Here is a 16835-nt window from a genome sequence, read left to right on the forward strand (position 1 = left end):
GTAACTTGAAAATTGGTTTTCCAGCTTCCTGTCTGGCTCTCAACATACAATTCTATGTAAGAAGGACTCTGTGAGCCCACTGCAGGGGATGAGTACTGTCAACAGAAAGTCATTCTCATCCTTATAATGTCATGAGCCATTGAGATAGAGACTGTACTACTTGAAAGATAAAGTAGAGCAATCAGTAGCAACACTCTAGCAAGGGCTTACCATATGCTAGGCACTATACACATCATTCCACTTAATTCTCTCAATAACCTTGAAATGTAGCCTTAGAAAGGTAGAGAGATTTATATAAAGTCTCTCAGTTAGTGAATAGACAATCTGAGATTCAACTCCAAATCTGTTTGACATCAAAACTGAAGGCGCTGGCACTATATTACATTAGTGTGGAATGTTTGCCCAATGTTTAGTCCTGATCATGGGAAATGAATTATGGAGCTTTTTAATTCATATGCAGGCAATTTTTTGCTATTCACAGAAGCTATGTTCTACAAAGTTATCATTAACGCTGAATTAGTGAATACTGAAACACTGCTCCTAGAGAAAAGACAGGGTTAAGTTCCTGCAAGTTGCTGATCACATTTTTTCTGCCAATCAGTGTATAACTTTGCTTTGTGTGTGTTTCTGTTGAAAGACACCTTATTTAATACATACTGTTGATTCATTAACATTGAACTCATGGCCAAGACCACTGTAACTCATGCCTGAACATAGCTTATCTAATGCACATATTTTCTTCATAAAGTGCATCACAGCCTTCTTGCACTTAGGAATACCAGACATTTGGGGACCATTTAGAGCAGCAAAATCATCAATAAAAAACACAAAAATGCAAAAATTTGACACTAAATAGGTGACGACAATGACATTTCTTTATAGTATGGAAGCTAAAACATTGAAGACAGAGTGTCACCTTGTTTAATCACAGCTGGGAATATGAATGTTGGATGGCTCAATTTTTTTGTCATTCTGCACATGTCTGTGAATAACTGAAAAAGTTCTCAGAGTACTCATTTTAGAATTACAAATACATTTTCGTGAGTAGGTAAATTTGTAATTACAGAATCTATAATATAAATAATGAGGTTTGATGGCTTTCTGACAGTTATTAAGCTAGTCTAGGAAAAAAATCCCACATTTTAGAGGAAAAATGAAACAGTGCTCTTTCAGCCTAAAGGTTTGAATGCGAAAACCAGATAATTGGTAAATACATGTTTTTTTAGGTTTTGCTCATTTAAATTATCTGGATTCAAAGATGCAGTTTTGGTTTATGGCATTGCTCCACACAGAAGAGGGTTTTTACCAAAAGCATTTACCTTTGAAGTTTTAAAATTTTCTTTTTAATTAAGTTCTTACTGAAATTTTTGCCTCCCTAGAGAAGAGTTCATTAAACAAACAATTCTATTAGCCTGTTATTTAATTTTATTTTTAATTATTTTATCACTTCTCCCAAATGACCTAGACACTTGCTCTGCCCATTTCTGTCAAGAGCAGAATCACCAGCCCTATCAACTCTCTCTACACCTTGGGTGGAACACAGATCTTTGAAATCTCATGGAGACCAGCAGACCCAATCTTTTGAAATAATGGAGACTGGAGAAATTAAGTGCGGAATATTCAGTTAACTACTTACCTAACACACACAGTCACTTTCAGAAAACTCTATGAAACATGGAAATCAAGATGCTGAAAACTCAGAGAAGGTATTTACTAAATTTTTCCTTCTCCATACTTTGTCTTTATAACTAGTGATTGGTACTTGACCAATAATGGTGAAGTAACTATGGAGAAGGACATTTTTTGGAAAGGCTTTCCTTTCTTCTGACTGACATGTTGGAGGAACACAATCTTATCTCTGCCTTAAGGCTAATGACAATTTTTTGATCCAGCATTCAAGGTTTTCCATGATTTAGACCCAGTTTTTCTTCCGCTCTTATCTTCCACCACTGCCTCATTCAGAATCTCTTTGCCAGCCAAGTGGGTATTTGATATAGATGAAGAATAAGGCATGAACCATAACCTTTTAGGAGTTTAGGGTTTAGTTAAGAAAATAAGACTAACATACATAAAAATGAACAATGTAAGAGGGTTATGTAATTACGGTTCATTAATATGGCATAAACTGTAGAGTTTATATGAATTTGAGAGAGAATGGATTAGACAGAGAAAGCATTGTGAGCTCAAGATGGTTCTTGAAGAATGGGGAGAATTTCCATAGATCTGGAGGAAGGATGGAGGAGAAGAGGAGAGGAGGATGCAGCTAGGTGAGGGAAATCAAAACAGTGAATTTTTGCAAATAGGAATGCACATAGTGTTGGTGGGACCATAAACAAACCAACATGAATGGCAAAGGCAGTTCATGTTGAAGAGTAGGAGGAAACACATTTGGAGACACAGAAAGGAACTGGGTTGAGGTAGGCAACTTAAAAATAGGCAGAAGCACTGAAATTTGGCGGAGTATAAAATAACCGTTGAAGGTTTTTCAGAAAACGTGGATAAACCATCTGTCACTAAACTACAGACGACTGAAATATACATCGACTGATTTGTTTTTTTACTATGCATATTGGGGTTTCTGTTCAGCATTTGTCCAGCTTTCAACAAATCTTTATTGAATACCTATTAAATGCTGGACAGTATGGAGAGTGATATCACTACAGGGCGGACAAGATCAAAATGGTTTCAATACTCCTGGATCTTATATTTCAGAAGTATTCATTTTCATTATGTTCCTGTCTTTTGGCCCAGATCACTATATCTCAGATGGAAAAGTTTTCAGTAGAAGTGATATCTTCACCATTCTGGGTTTGTAAGTTTCTTTTGTTTAACTTAGCCTTCCGGGAAGTTGATACTTGAAGACACAGCACTGTAATCCAGGAGAAGCCTTCTCCGACTGCTCCAAATTAGTCAGGAGCCTCTCAGCAGTGCCCTTGACACCTTGTGCTTCTCCTTATTTCTAGATAGCATTTAGAAATAGCATAGTCTTGTCATGTCCACTTTCTTGGCATCTGCTATCTACTCCAACTGGATCATGAAGCAGGATATCCCAACATCTCTATAGTACCACCAGAGGTGATCGATAAATGTTGGTTAAATGAAATTAATGAATGGAGGGCATGGATATGACTTTTCTTTACCTGAATATGTTTTTCTCTGGAGCAAGTTTTTGGTAGAGAAAAATAGGGCTAATGTAAGAGAGAAAGATAAGTTCCTTCTTTATATATGCGATAACATTTTTGAAATGTAACTGTGCTTGGCTTTTCTTGTAAGACTAATTGGAATGTGGTAACAGAGCTGGATATCTTGTTTTAAGGTGATTTAAAAATGACAGATCCCATACATTTTTTCATTTCCTTAACAGCTGCAATGTTAGCCTACTCCATAAATCAAAACAGTTGGTTCTATCTTAATGCCATAGGTATTTCAGTAATATAGACTGTTCAATAAATTATTGGGTAGTTATTAGAACGAGGTAAATTTGACTTAACATCTTAATTTGACTTAGGCATCTTCCTGGAACCTTCTTGCTCTGAGGTTTGGATGAAAAACACTTTGGATATCACCGTGAGACTTGCTACTTCCGATTCATTGTCTAGTATTCTCCTTGGCAGCTTTGCAAAACAAATCTTGGAAAGCGCCTAGAGAAAGCCATTCTTTTTAGAAAACTTGGAGTCTTTTGAATTCACGCTGGATGCCAATGACAGTGAATGAAAGTGTTTGTCCTGTTTGTATATTTGCCTGCTGCTTTGCTCATTCACTCGTTATTTATTTTTTTCCAATGGATTATTTATTTATTCAATTTTCAAAACTTAGCAAATATCCTAGATTTCAAAGTATCCTTGTACCCTATGGTTATGGGAATGTGTCAGCCAAACTCTAGGTGGCGCTCCACATCGAACTTAGGAGGCAGGGGAAGGAGCGTGGCAGTGGAGCTCTCAGGATGGCGTCAGAACCACAGAACACCCAGGCTGATCCCGAGACGAGGGAGGGAGCTTCCCGTGTGGGGGCGGAGGGTGGGGCAGAGCAGGATGTGTGCTTGGGTTTCACTTGGAAAAAACATACATGATATTGCAATATAATTTACTTTGAGATTTCAATTTGGAAAATGGCATGGAAATAATCCAGCTTGAACATCGTCCTCCTCACCTCCTGGACTAGGGCGAGGGCCCCTTATATTTCTTCATGGCAATTGTGTCACAGTTGTAAGTATTAAAGTATTTGCTTAATTATTTGTTTGATATCCGCCCTCCTTGGACTGTAAATTTCACAAGGCAAAGACCTGGCTGCATGACTCATAGCTATTTGCCTGCTGCCTATCACACCACCTAGCAAGTGATAGACGGTCAGTAAATATTTGTTTTGTTTGCTTATTTGGCTGCTGCTCCATTCATTTGCTTCACTGGGTTATTCATTTTTTCATTCCTTCGTCTCCACCCTTCCCTTCCTGCTCCACCCTACCCTTATCTTCCATCCCCCACTCCAACTCTCCCAGTCCTCCCAGCCCTCCCATCTACCCCATTCCCCACCCAGTCTCACCCTCATTTATCATAAGTTTTAAAAGTTAAGAAACCTAAAGGGGCCGTAGTGGGTTGGGGCAGAAACTAAATGTATGAAAGCAATCTTTAAATAGTCAGATTCTCAAAATCCGGAGAAAGGGTATTAAAAGGTAAGAAAGCAACAGTTTTGCCAATGCAAAAGGGAAAGCGTGGCCCCCTCAGCGGTCATTTCCCCATGCACTATGGCTTTCCTAAGCAGGTGCTGCACCTCCTGGGTTTTGGCAACTGGATGCAGAAGACCGGCAGAACTCTTTCCTCTGAATGGTCTGGACTGGGGACAATTGGCTGGAATCACAAGTGGCTTCTTTGCTCACTCTAGCGGTACTTCAGCTTTCATAAACGGCCGGTTCCTGGAGCTGTAAGGTTCCAGCACATCGGGGATTTCCCTTTGTTAGATCCTGACCCGCAGAGCTGTGTCCCAAGCCAAAACTGTTGTGTTCACCTCTTAAAAGGCTTTCAACAAAGGAAGGGAGGGAGGGAGGGAGGAAGGGAAAGAAGGAAGGAAGGAAAGAAGGAAAGAAGGAAGGAAGGAAGGAAAACCTTTGGAAAATATCAGTTGTGATTCACAGACACCTAACTTGCCATTTTTAAAAACACATTTTAAAGTTGATGTGAATCGAAAAAAATTTAGTGTGATATTGGCAGTCAGCTCTCTACTGAAATGATGTGAGTGGAAAGACAAGAGTTTGGAAGAATGCGTCCCCCAAAATTCTTACATTGTTACCAACCACAGAAACAAAACATAGTGCTGGAAAGGAATTTCAAGTCATAGATGCCAAACCCCTGATTGTGTAGATAAAAATAATGAGGCTCTGAGGTAAGTGACTTGCTCAAAGCCACTCAATTCAGGAGTTAGAGCCAAAACTCATGACTTCTGGCCAATTCTGGGCCCTTGCCACTCCACAAGCTGCAGTTTTTCTGTTTTAGCTAAAATGAGTTTCAAACAGCCTATCCACCGTAAATGTATTTCTTCAACTCTCATTCTCTTGTATAAGGCCTTACAGGGGACCCAACTTCTAATGTTGAAGGAAAAATATTGCATCTTTTAAAAAATGGTCAAAAGGAAAGGAAACTTGTAGGCATATAAATGTCACATCACCTTGTAAGTAGGAACCCATCATTATTGTGTGGGTAAGAAAGAAATAATTAAAGAAACAAATTTCAGTTAATTCCACATGTAGTGTATGCCTTTGAAAAGCGTCCAAAATATTTTCCAAACATTCTCATATACACTGCACACATCTGTCCTATGTAACCTGAAAATGATTTACCCTTGTGAAATCATTTGCACAAACCTGCCAACCTTATGAATGATTTTGTTTGTCTACTGTCTCAAAATAATTGATCCTACATACATTAAGCTAATTAAAATAGCCAGGCCCTTTCTTTGCAGAAAATCCACAAGCCCTCTTTCAATTATGCTTCTGAGGTCAGGAAAGCAATTCTTATGGAAAAATAGGCTGGAATTTGCTTCAATCTAGTAAGATAAAACATAAGAATGTATTTTTAATACATTGATAAAAAATTCACCAAAATATTAGGTATTTTTAGTCGGTCTCCAACTTACTAAAGGGTCATATTCCAAAAGTTAGTGGATAAATGAGTTGTCTGGAATTTGGAGTGTATTTTCACATAAAAACAATGCTACCCATAGGAGTTAGTTCCCAGGCCACCCTTTAAATGCTATTTAACCCATAGTGTAGCAGCCTATTGTGCACTTCAAAATTATTATTTTAATTTTGTTATTATTAGTTAACTGGCTCAAAAATAACTGATTGATTTAGAGGCTGTTTTAGATGCTGACATCAGGAAAACCAGTTTCAATTATAGATACTTGAGATAATAGTTGGAGACTTTTATGTCATTTCTGTAGAAGGCTTTGAGGTACTTTGGAAACTCTAAAAATAGATGATACTTAATTTCATCTGCTTACTTATGACTAAAGGAGGAAACAGAGAGAAAAGCCTTGGCCCCTGCTCAACTTCCACCACTATTAGGAAAAGAAGACAAGAAATGGGATAAAAGGAAAAGAGAAAAGAAGTTAAAATTGTGTGCATGTATGTGCATGCAGAGATTACCTTAGCAGTGAACAATGAGGAAATGAGGAAATTGAGGCACACACAAGAAAGGAGATAGGAAGAGATATTGGTCTGAGACTTCTTTGTGCTGTTCACAAAGTGGTAGTGATGACCTCTAGAAAGTTCAGAAGAGAAAAGGAAAGTTTTAGCAGGTACTCTGTGAACTTATGTTTAGGATATGTAATAAACAGATGTTGTTACTTAGGGACATGAGTTAACTGATTTAAGAATTGGACTCTCAGTTTGAATCCATACACATCTATGGAAGACCTACAGTGTTTCGAGAGCTGGGATATAGGACTAACTGCAAAAATTATCTGGCAATAAACCTTTACCTTGCAGAGATAATAATAGCTAGCATTTTTGACTCATTGTAACTCATTTAATCTTCACCATGACTCTATAAAGTAGGTATTAGTATTATTATTATTATCCCATTGTGTAGATGAGGAAACTAAGACACGGAAAGGATAAGTAATTTGTCTGAAGTCACATGGCTAGTAAGTGTTGGGGCTACCGTGTGAACCCAGGTAGTGTGGGGATAGAACTTGTACTCATAACCGCCGTGCTATACTCTGCCCTAACGTTCTCTGGTCAACATTCTTATCTCTTGTCAGCAAACGCTCGTACCCTGACTCCATCTGGGATTTGGAATGCACTCAGGGAAGTGTCTGCGCATGGAGACTAGAAATGGAAGAGGCTTCCAAGGTCATGCCTTTCAGGCTCCCTTCAAATTCTACAGCTACTGTGAAGAGAGTTGCATTCCCACAGAGAACATGTCAGACTGGAGGAAAATTGTGACAAAAGGTCTCCCCAAAGGCCTCTGAAACTTGGATCTTATCTCATTCCACAAGGCAAAGGCCAGTTTCCTAAATCAAAGAATGAAACAAAGTACATCTTTTTCAAGCATTGTTTTGACATCACTCCCTTTTATACAAACTGGACAGGCACTCCCATTGTCTCTTTAAATAATTTTTAAACACTCCTGAACTTTGGCTTGGAGACCCTCATTTGAAATGATTTTACCACTCTAGACATACTAGCTCATATTTTTTAACTTCAACCTGGCAAAAAGTTAATATCCCTCATAAAACTCTACCCACTCTCTTCTGTAAGTATCACATAAACCACTCTTCCTGATTATACATGCCCCATCTTGAGCCATATCCATTACTCTGTCAACTTACCCTGGAGGTTAATCTGCTAGTGAGAATTTAAGTGGACTCCTGGGGTGGAGTATTCTACAGTGGATGGAACTTGGATTCTGAAGTCAGTCAGTTCTTGTTCAAATCCCAGTTATTCCATTTACTAGCTGTGTCATGTTGGGCAAGCTATGTAACCTCCCTAAATCATTGTTTCCTCACCTAGAATATGAATACAATATTAATAGTACTGGTATAACAGTTGTTCTGAGAATTAAATAAGATATTGCATATAAAGAACTTAGTTCAGAGTAAACACATTATAAAATTCAACACGTTAGTCCCCATGATTACAATTCTTTTGGAGCACAAAATAATCAGAAATATGTAACAAAGATGGTTGTGAAGAGATGTTTATGTACAATTTTTATAAGAGTAAAAAGTTAGAAACAATTTATGCCCAACCATGGTTGACTATGCAACCAATTAAAAGTCATGTTCTGAATGTTGGGAAATATCAAGATTGTATTAGTGAGTATTAAAAAAAAAATAAAACCTGCAGAGCATCATATTTGGGAGGGAAAGTATATGCATAGAAAAGAGATTTGAAGAACCTACATCAAAAAGTAGATTATAATTATCTCAACAGAGAAAAGGTATATGGAGTATAGATGGGTACTGGGATTATGAAGATTTTTTAAATGTTTTGTATTTTTCTGTGCATCCTAAATTCTGTACCTTTTATAATTAGGAAAATTACATGCTGTTGAAAAATAATGGATGAAGTTTAGCCTTCTCAGATGATCTCCTTCTGGCTCCAATTAATTCAGACCTCCAGCTTATCCACTTCCTTTATTTCCTTTTTCACTCTCTACAGATTTATGTTTCCTCTGCACAGCTGCAGTTGGTTTCAAATATTTGGCAGAGACTGTAGTTGGTGTTTAGATATATTTATGTGGGTTCTCTCTCCCTCATCAGACTGCATTTCCACGAAAGTATCTTCCCTATATTTTTTCTGTAATTGTACATAGTGGCTTGGAAGCTCTTTGTCCCAAAAGTTAATGGATTGAGGTCATTGTAAACAATGCAAGAAGAAAAACTTGCTTAACTTGTTTCATTATTAACATTAATTGGGAGCTAAGGTTCGCATGTTAGGAATGGAGGGGCTTATAGACTGGTTGGGAATTAGGCCCTGTGCCCGAGGCAATGCTTTGTGTTTACGTAGCTATTTTATTTCCTCCTGGAACATAGGAATACCAAGGCCTCTTGCATTGAGGAAGGGTTACATGACTGGTTCTGACAAGCAAAATGGAAGCAGATGTGGTGTGCACCACTTCCAGACCCCAAATCATTTTACATATTCCTCTATCAATTCTTGCTTCCCCTGCTGTCTGCTGGCTGGATAGTGCCAGGGTGAACTTAAAGCCACAATATGATAGAGCCACAAGATGGAAAGAACCTGGGTCCCTGAGCTTCTGCTTAGAGGAACCACTCAAGAGAATTATCTGAACAGAAACATCTGAAATGAACCGGGTCAGTGAGAAAGATAAGACTCTTACTAAGTAAAAGCATTGAGATTTGAAGGCTATGTATTCTTGTAGTAACCCTATCCCAACTAACAACAGAAAATTATACAAATAGTAAAAGAATTCAAAATAACATATTTTAGTGTCAAACAAATAGAATATAATTTTTGAATTTGCCTAATATTTTACTGTTCTCCCAAATCATTTGCTTCCCTACCTTATTCAATTCCTAAGAAACCTTGATGAGTCTATCTTTGTGTCACAATTTAAGAAACTGGCCTTAGAGTTGTTACATTCTTTGACCTAAGCTAGAACCAAAATTTTCTGACTCCAAATACTGTACTCTTTGCCTTTGGCATAAATACTATAAGAGTGACTAATGACCAGATTATTTATAGAAAAGATGTTTTGCCTAAATTATCTAGGGTGTATTTTTTTGAACATTAGTTCCACCAGCAGGTAATAAATGTCCCAAGAAATAGAGTTCCAAGGCCAAATGAGTTTGGGAAACACTGGGTTAAACAAATGTGACCAGGAGTCGTCTACTTACTGCCAAGCTCTCAGAGCCTTTAACTTACAATTTGGAGGCTCACAGGGAGCCTATGCAGCATATCCCATACACCTGACCACAGGTGACAATGATGGAGCCATCGTCAGGAGCAGAGTGTGCTGAAACATGCCCAAGAAAGGTTTTCTAGATAACAGCTCTCATTCTCCACTGCACCCTGGTTCCACTTTAGTCTATTCACTTCTTAGAGTACATTTCTCAGCTAATGTTGGGAACAACAAAATTCTCTAATAAGCTCATGTAACCAAGATTAAATGGGACTTCCAGGAGTTGTTTTTTTTTTTTTTTTTTAGACGGAGTCTGAGCCCTGTCACCCAGGCTGGAGTGCAGTGGCACGATCTTGGCTCACTGCAACCTCTGCCTCGCGGGTTCAAGCCATTCTCCTGCCTCAGCCTCCCAAGTAGCTGAGATTACAGACACGTGCCACCATACTCAGCTAATTTTTTGTATTTTTAGGAGAGATGGGGTTTCACCCTGTTGGCCACGATGGTCTCGATCTCTTGACCTCATGATCTGCCCACTTTGGCCTCCCAAAGTGCTAGGATTACAGGAGTGAGCCACCACGCCTGGACCCAGGAGATTTTTTTTCAATTGCATCTATTTTTGAACTTATCCCAAGTAAGAGCAGGACACATTCATTGCACCTGGAAGGTAGAAAATATAAATAGAAGAAAGAGAGGTGCAAATCAACTCAACCCACTGCTATTCAAACCACTGGCATAGTCAACCTGTGACATTTACTACCACGGGGAGCTGCTGAGGCAGGGTAGAGTTGGATCTGAGGAAGGATTAGATAATATTATGAGCATGACTAACATTTAAAGCTATGTGAGCTAGAACAAAAAAGATACGAGGAAATGAAGTCTCATGTTCGAGGACGTAAATTGATCACATGTGGAAGGAGGGGCAAAAAGGAATTCCCACCTCGCAATCCAGCGTGGGATATTACACAATGAGCCAGGTGCAATAGGCTTGACTTTCCCTCTTTATTTTCCTTTTCCTTTTCTCTGGTACATCTGATTCTGGCTAAACAGGAGGTGGGTATATTAGCCCTGACAAATAGCGATTTGATCCCACAGGGCAACTCCTATTGAAAACCAAGATAACACAAATATTTTCAATTCTTCAAGTTGAACCTAGACTAAGTATTTTGTTTTGTGGGTGATCCTTCTGTTCTTTTATTAAGAGAAGATCATTTTATAAGAGCTAAGAATATTTGCATTCCTAGCATTTAAAATTCTCAACAAACACATTGTTCAAGCAAGTAAAAAGAATAGAACCAAGTAAGGTAAGATCTTCTTAATTAGTTGAGACTCTTGAGCAAGGATGAATCCAGTCTTGAAGTACTGGCTATTTCAAAATACTCATTTTACCTTAAACATACAAATAAAATGTGTTTCTGAGCTGCAGTATTCTGAGCTTGGTGATGACTGAAGGCCCTGGAAGAGGGGATGGCAGATTTTATTGGGCTGGGTGGGTTCTCACCCGCCATCTCTCCATGGGAAATTTTGTAAAAATATTCAACTCTAATGGTTCAGTGAAAAGCATTTGGGCCCCAGGGAATCAACGGGAGCTAAGTTTTATAGAGTGAATCCCATCTGCGACTAGAAGAATTAAGAAACAGAACTATGGGAAACAGGCAACAAGAGGAATAGCAATACCAGCCCCATGGTACAAAAAGTTAGTCTTTCATTGTATAACCAGTGCTATGATTTCCTGCATTAAGATTACAAAAGCAATCAGATCAGAGATTGTGGACTTTTTTCATTATAGGATTTGAGTTGACCCTTTCTTCAACTATGAATTCTTTGGTTGGGGAACAGCCCTGATTTCCAATATGAACCCTAAATATCATTTGCTTCAGGAAGGATTTTTCCTGTTGGTACTTAGCAATCTTTCTGAACTTGTGGCAATGGTTGTCTATACAACATTGACTATTCCATTCTCTTATCCCTTCCTCCCTAGCATAGACCACTTCTCATTATAAAACTTTTTTTTTTTTTTTTTTTTTTTTTTGAGATGAACTCTTGCTCTGTTGCCCAGGCTGAAGTGCAGTGGCACAATCTCGGCTCACTGCAACCACCGCCTCCCGGGTTCAAGTGATTCTCCCACCTCAGTCTCTCAAGTAGCTGGGATTACAGGTGTGTGCCACCCATGCCAAGGTAATTTTTGTATTTTTAGTAGACACAGGTTTTGCCATGTTGGCCAGGCTGGTCTTGAACTCCAGACCTCAAGTGATTTTCCCGCCTCAGCCTCCCAAAGTGCTGGAATTACAGGCATGTACCACTGCACCTGGCCTATAAAACTTAAAATTCCAAACAGGCATCTAGTTTTCCAGCCTTATCTTGCATCTAGAATTGACTATGTGACTCAGTTCTGGCCATTTCTGGCTTGGAGGATGCTAGGAAATATTTTCCTTTTTGGATAAAAGGAGAGAAATATGGGAGGAGAGTTGTGTTTTCTGTTTGTTTGTTTGCTTGCTTGCTTGTTTGTTTTTCTGGCTATCCCTTCTCTGTCTTTGACATAGTGGGGAAAGAATGTGACACTTCATACTGTGGCAATTATTTTGTGACCATGAGATGACAAACTTGAGGATCAAAGGCACCATGGTAGCATTGACAAGATGGAAGGGGAGAAAAATCTTGAGTTCATAATGACATCCCTGAGCCACTACAACAACCCTGGGACCATGAGCCTGTTGATTTCTTGAAGCCACTTTTAGATGGATATTCTGTTACAGCCCAAAGCCTTCTAACTATTAAATACACCCAGTGAAAATGTGGCTATGTGTTCCAATAGAGCACAGAACCCCGAAGAAACACACGGCCTGTGACTTCTGGTCATATCGAAGCACTGATATTCCCTGATGTAGACTGGCATATTTCTCTTGGAAAAAATAGCGAACCAGGACTTCCTTGATGGTTGTCTGAGAATTCATTGGCTAATGTTGGCAGAGCCTAAGGCCATGAGCATGCTCATCATTACTAAGGAGGCAGCAATCCTGGAGGTTGCAATTCAACATGAGAAAGAAAAGGAGGATTTTGCTCCAAATTCCACACAAGGTTTCTTTCCCTCTTGTTCTCATTTCCCACAATCTTACCCTTTTCTTTTTGTCTTATTTTGGCTTCGGAAAACCTCCTTTACCTTTTCATTTTCCAATTCTGATGTTACTTAATTCTTCAATATGGTAAAGCAATAAAAAGAAAGCTGGCTGATAATCTGAGAGCAGTGCCAAAAATGTATGTTTGGAATGTTAGGACTTTATTGAAAAATGCTTTATTGAATAAGCAGAAATTTTGTTAAGCTCCAAAGGAATCTAACCATCTCCCCTCTCCCACCATCACTGCCTAAATTTCACATCCTCTGATAACTAAGTGCCTTCCCAGACTGGCATATCTTCTAGTCTACATATCCTAAATTACAAATCCAATACTATCGAGTGACTGGAAATGGTACAACTCAAAAGGCTAGGAAAAATTCTGCTCTATGGAAACACATTCATTTTTAAAATTTCTTTATTTCAAAAGTTTCCATCCTAATTTCCCTTCTTGAAGAGTTGTCATTATACATGAGCAGGGAATTATGATGTGTGTCATATATTACAACTTAGCTAATTTGAAGATACTTTTTTCTTTTACATCTGTTAGATTTAAAAAAAAAATGTGTTATACTTTAAGTTCTGGAATACATGTGCAGAATGTGCAAGTTTGTTGCACAGGTATACATGTGCCATGGTGGTTTGCTGTGCCCTTCAACCCGACCATCCTGAGTTCAAAGCCCAGAATCAGAGCTGATGAGTAACCAAGGGATTCAGATTTTAGTACTGAAAATAATGTATAGGAAATTCCATTGTTCTGGAGGACAAGAATTTAGCATTCATTGCTGAAATGTGTAAGAGGAAAAAAAGTCTGCCAGAAAAATGCTGTTTGCAATGCTGTGAGGGTCTGCTCTAAATGGTGTTTCTTGTGGGAGGGACTTGGTGTGACGCAGTGTTGTGTGTTTTGGTTTTTGGTTTTCATCTGAAGGCTTTTTTGTTTTTGTTTCTCAGATCGAGGAAAGGAGGTTTGCCTGAAAATGAGCCAGAGTGGTTCTGCCCAGACTGACGTGCTTCTGGCAGCCAGTGTGTACTGCTTGGTGACTGCTCTTTCATTTCAGGTGGTAATTTACCAAATGCCGCTTTTTTTCTGTATGACACAGGCGTGGCCAAACATAGTCACCACTCAGAATGTTGGGGAAGTTTCTCGTCCCCATCAAACAGAGGGAGCAACCCTTGGTAGTTCAACCATGAAACCTCCATTAGCTGAGAAGTCTAACTGTGATTTATCATTCCCTACCTATAAAGATTGTAAACGAATCAGGAAGCTTTCTGAGTCTCTTAGTCCTCTACTTCCAAGTAGAAGTGGTAAGAATGTCAACCTTCCCTCACAACATTGTAAGAAGGAATGATTGTTTGAATTGATTATAAAAAGATGTTCTGCATTATTCATCATTAGGGAACTGCAAATTAAAATAACAAGGAGATACGGCTATATACCTATTAAGATGGCTAATATCCAAAACACTGACAGTACCAAATAGTAGAGCAACAGGAACCCTCCTTCATTGCTGGTGAAAACGTAAAATGGTTCGACCACTTTGGAAGACAATTTGGCAGTTTCTTACAAATCTAAACACACTTTTATCATATCATTCTGTAATCATGCTCCTTGATATTTTCCCAAATGAGTTGAAAACTTAGGTCCACACAGAAACCTGTGCACAAAAGTTTATAGCAGCTTTATTCATAATTGCCAAAACTTAGAAGCCACCAAGGTGTCCGTCAATAGGTGAATGGATAAATAAACTGTAGTATATTCATACAGTGGAATAGTATTGAGCACTTAAAAAAGAAAAAGAGCTATTAAGCCACAAGAAAGACATGGAGGAAGCATAAAGGCATATTACTAAGTGCAAGAAGCCAATCTGAAAAGGCTACAGACTGTATGATTCCAACTATAAGACATTCTGGGGAGGTAAAATTATGCAGACAGTAAAAGGATCAGTGTTTGCTAGGGTTTTGGGAAGATGGAAGGAGGAATTAATAGATGGAACACGGGATTTTTAAGCCAATGGAACTATATTGAATGACACTGAAAGGGTAGCTACTATGACATGATAGATCTGTCAAAGCCCACAGACTATACAACACAAAGAGTGAACCATATGTAAACTGTGGGCTTTGGTCACAAAGAGCGAACTGTAATGTAAACTATGGACTTTGGTTGAAAATGAGGCATCAATATTACTTCTTCAGTTGTAACAAAACATACTGTGACATGTTGGTGGTGGAAGGGGCTGGGTGTGTGTTGGGGGATGGTTATGTGGAAACTGTACTTTCTGCTCAATTTTACTTTGAGCCTAAAACTTGTAAAAAATGAAATTTATTGATTAAAACTAAATAGATTTTAAAATCTAGATAAAAGTTATTATGAAGCAGAAAGTGAATATAATCATATAATTATATAAATTAATAAAAATAATTGTTGAATGCATGCTTTAGGATTAAGTTCAGTTGTACACAACACAAAAAACAACAACAAATGTGGTTTAGACAAGATAGAAGAATATGTTTCTCATGTATGCAAAATAAACCTAGAAGTAGGCAGTCTGGAGTTGGAATGGTGAGTCCACAGAGACTTTGGGGACCAAGGCTTCTGGCTTTGCTGAGACTCCCATCTCAGCATCTGACTCCCATCTCTTGGTCTGATGTAATTGCCAGAATTCCAGCCATTACATCTGCATTCTAAACAGCAGAGAGCGAGGAAGGAGGAAATACTGGCATGCCTCCTCCCTTAAATGCAGACTTACAGGAAGTTTCATATTATATTTCTGCTTTTATCTTATTGGTCAACAACTTAGACAAATTGTCATATCTACCTGTGAAGGAGTCTAACAATTCTTTACCTATTGAATGTACACAAAATTTAAAAAATCTGCAGAGAGGTCCAGCTAAAAATCAGGGCTCTGTTTCTAAATAAAAAGAAAGAAAGGGATGTTGGAGTAGGCAGCTAGCCATCTGAGACTTTGAGCAACCGTTGCTAAGTTAAAAATACAGTGCTAGAGGCAGAGGATGCAAAAACACATTAGATCAATAGGAGAAATAAACATGCAACACGTGGCTATTATATATGGTGGCAATTTGTTAATGGCACAAGGATTTCAAAAGAGGATGTGAGTATGCCCAGTTGGGGTTGATCAGAGAAGCCCTCCTAGAGGGAAGGATATTTTACAAAGACCTAGAAGGATGGAGAGAATTTGAACGGTAGGAAGTGGTGGAAAAGAAGGCAAACTTGGCACAGGAAATGGCATGAAAGAAAGCAAGTTGTTATTTGATAAAGAGGGCTATGCCTGTTATTGATGCATTTTATAGTCTGCACAGATACAGAAAGTGCCTAGGCAGGAAGAAGTTTATGTCTGTAGTTTGGACATCTACCCTAATGACATCAGTTTCTCTATTCACAATCTGTCCATCATTCCCACGGGTTGGGAGGTGAGGAAGAATTCCATTCAACAACACACACTTAGAGTATCTCAGGCAAAGAGACTTTTTTTCTTTTGTATTTATGATAAAACACCCAAATATGTATCCAAGTGGGATTACCAGCCTGGGTTGGATCCAAGAGACTTTGGTTACTAGAACTATTTCTCATCATAAATCCCCAAACAAGTTGAGTTTTTCACTTCCTCTCCTAATCTGCCATGGAGCACAGCCGAGTTGCTTGAAGTCATCTACTTCTTGGCAGTGGCTACAATTCCAAGATGATGGAACGATTCTTTTCCATATACATCATTATTATTTCTAGTATAAATATTTATCAAGCACTCACTGTGCAATAGAGAAGAGCTCCTGCTTGGTGGTCTTTCCAGCTGAACAAAACAAACATGAGTAGAGGTCGAGGGAAGAGGTGGTAAGAGAACCTCAG

The 16835-nt window shown here is 38.6% G+C and overlaps 1 long non-coding RNA gene across 2 annotated transcripts; it reads left to right on the plus strand.

Moving 5' to 3' along the window:
- Window positions 1–3990: 3990 nt before the first annotated feature.
- LOC129049144 (uncharacterized) lies at window positions 3991–15334 on the plus strand. Of its 2 annotated transcripts, XR_010135788.1 has the most exons (4): window positions 4005–4205; window positions 7255–7748; window positions 11893–12014; window positions 13922–15334. It is a non-coding gene; the product is annotated as an uncharacterized LOC129049144 (long non-coding RNA). The 2 variants fall into 2 exon arrangements; XR_010135789.1 differs by lacking the exons at window positions 11893–12014; window positions 13922–15334 and having other exon boundaries at window positions 3991–4205; window positions 7255–8882.
- Window positions 15335–16835: the final 1501 nt, after the last annotated feature.

This window comes from Pongo abelii, chromosome 10 (genome assembly GCF_028885655.2).
Source record: "Pongo abelii isolate AG06213 chromosome 10, NHGRI_mPonAbe1-v2.0_pri, whole genome shotgun sequence".
In the NCBI taxonomy this organism is placed as follows: Eukaryota; Metazoa; Chordata; class Mammalia; order Primates; family Hominidae; genus Pongo; species Pongo abelii.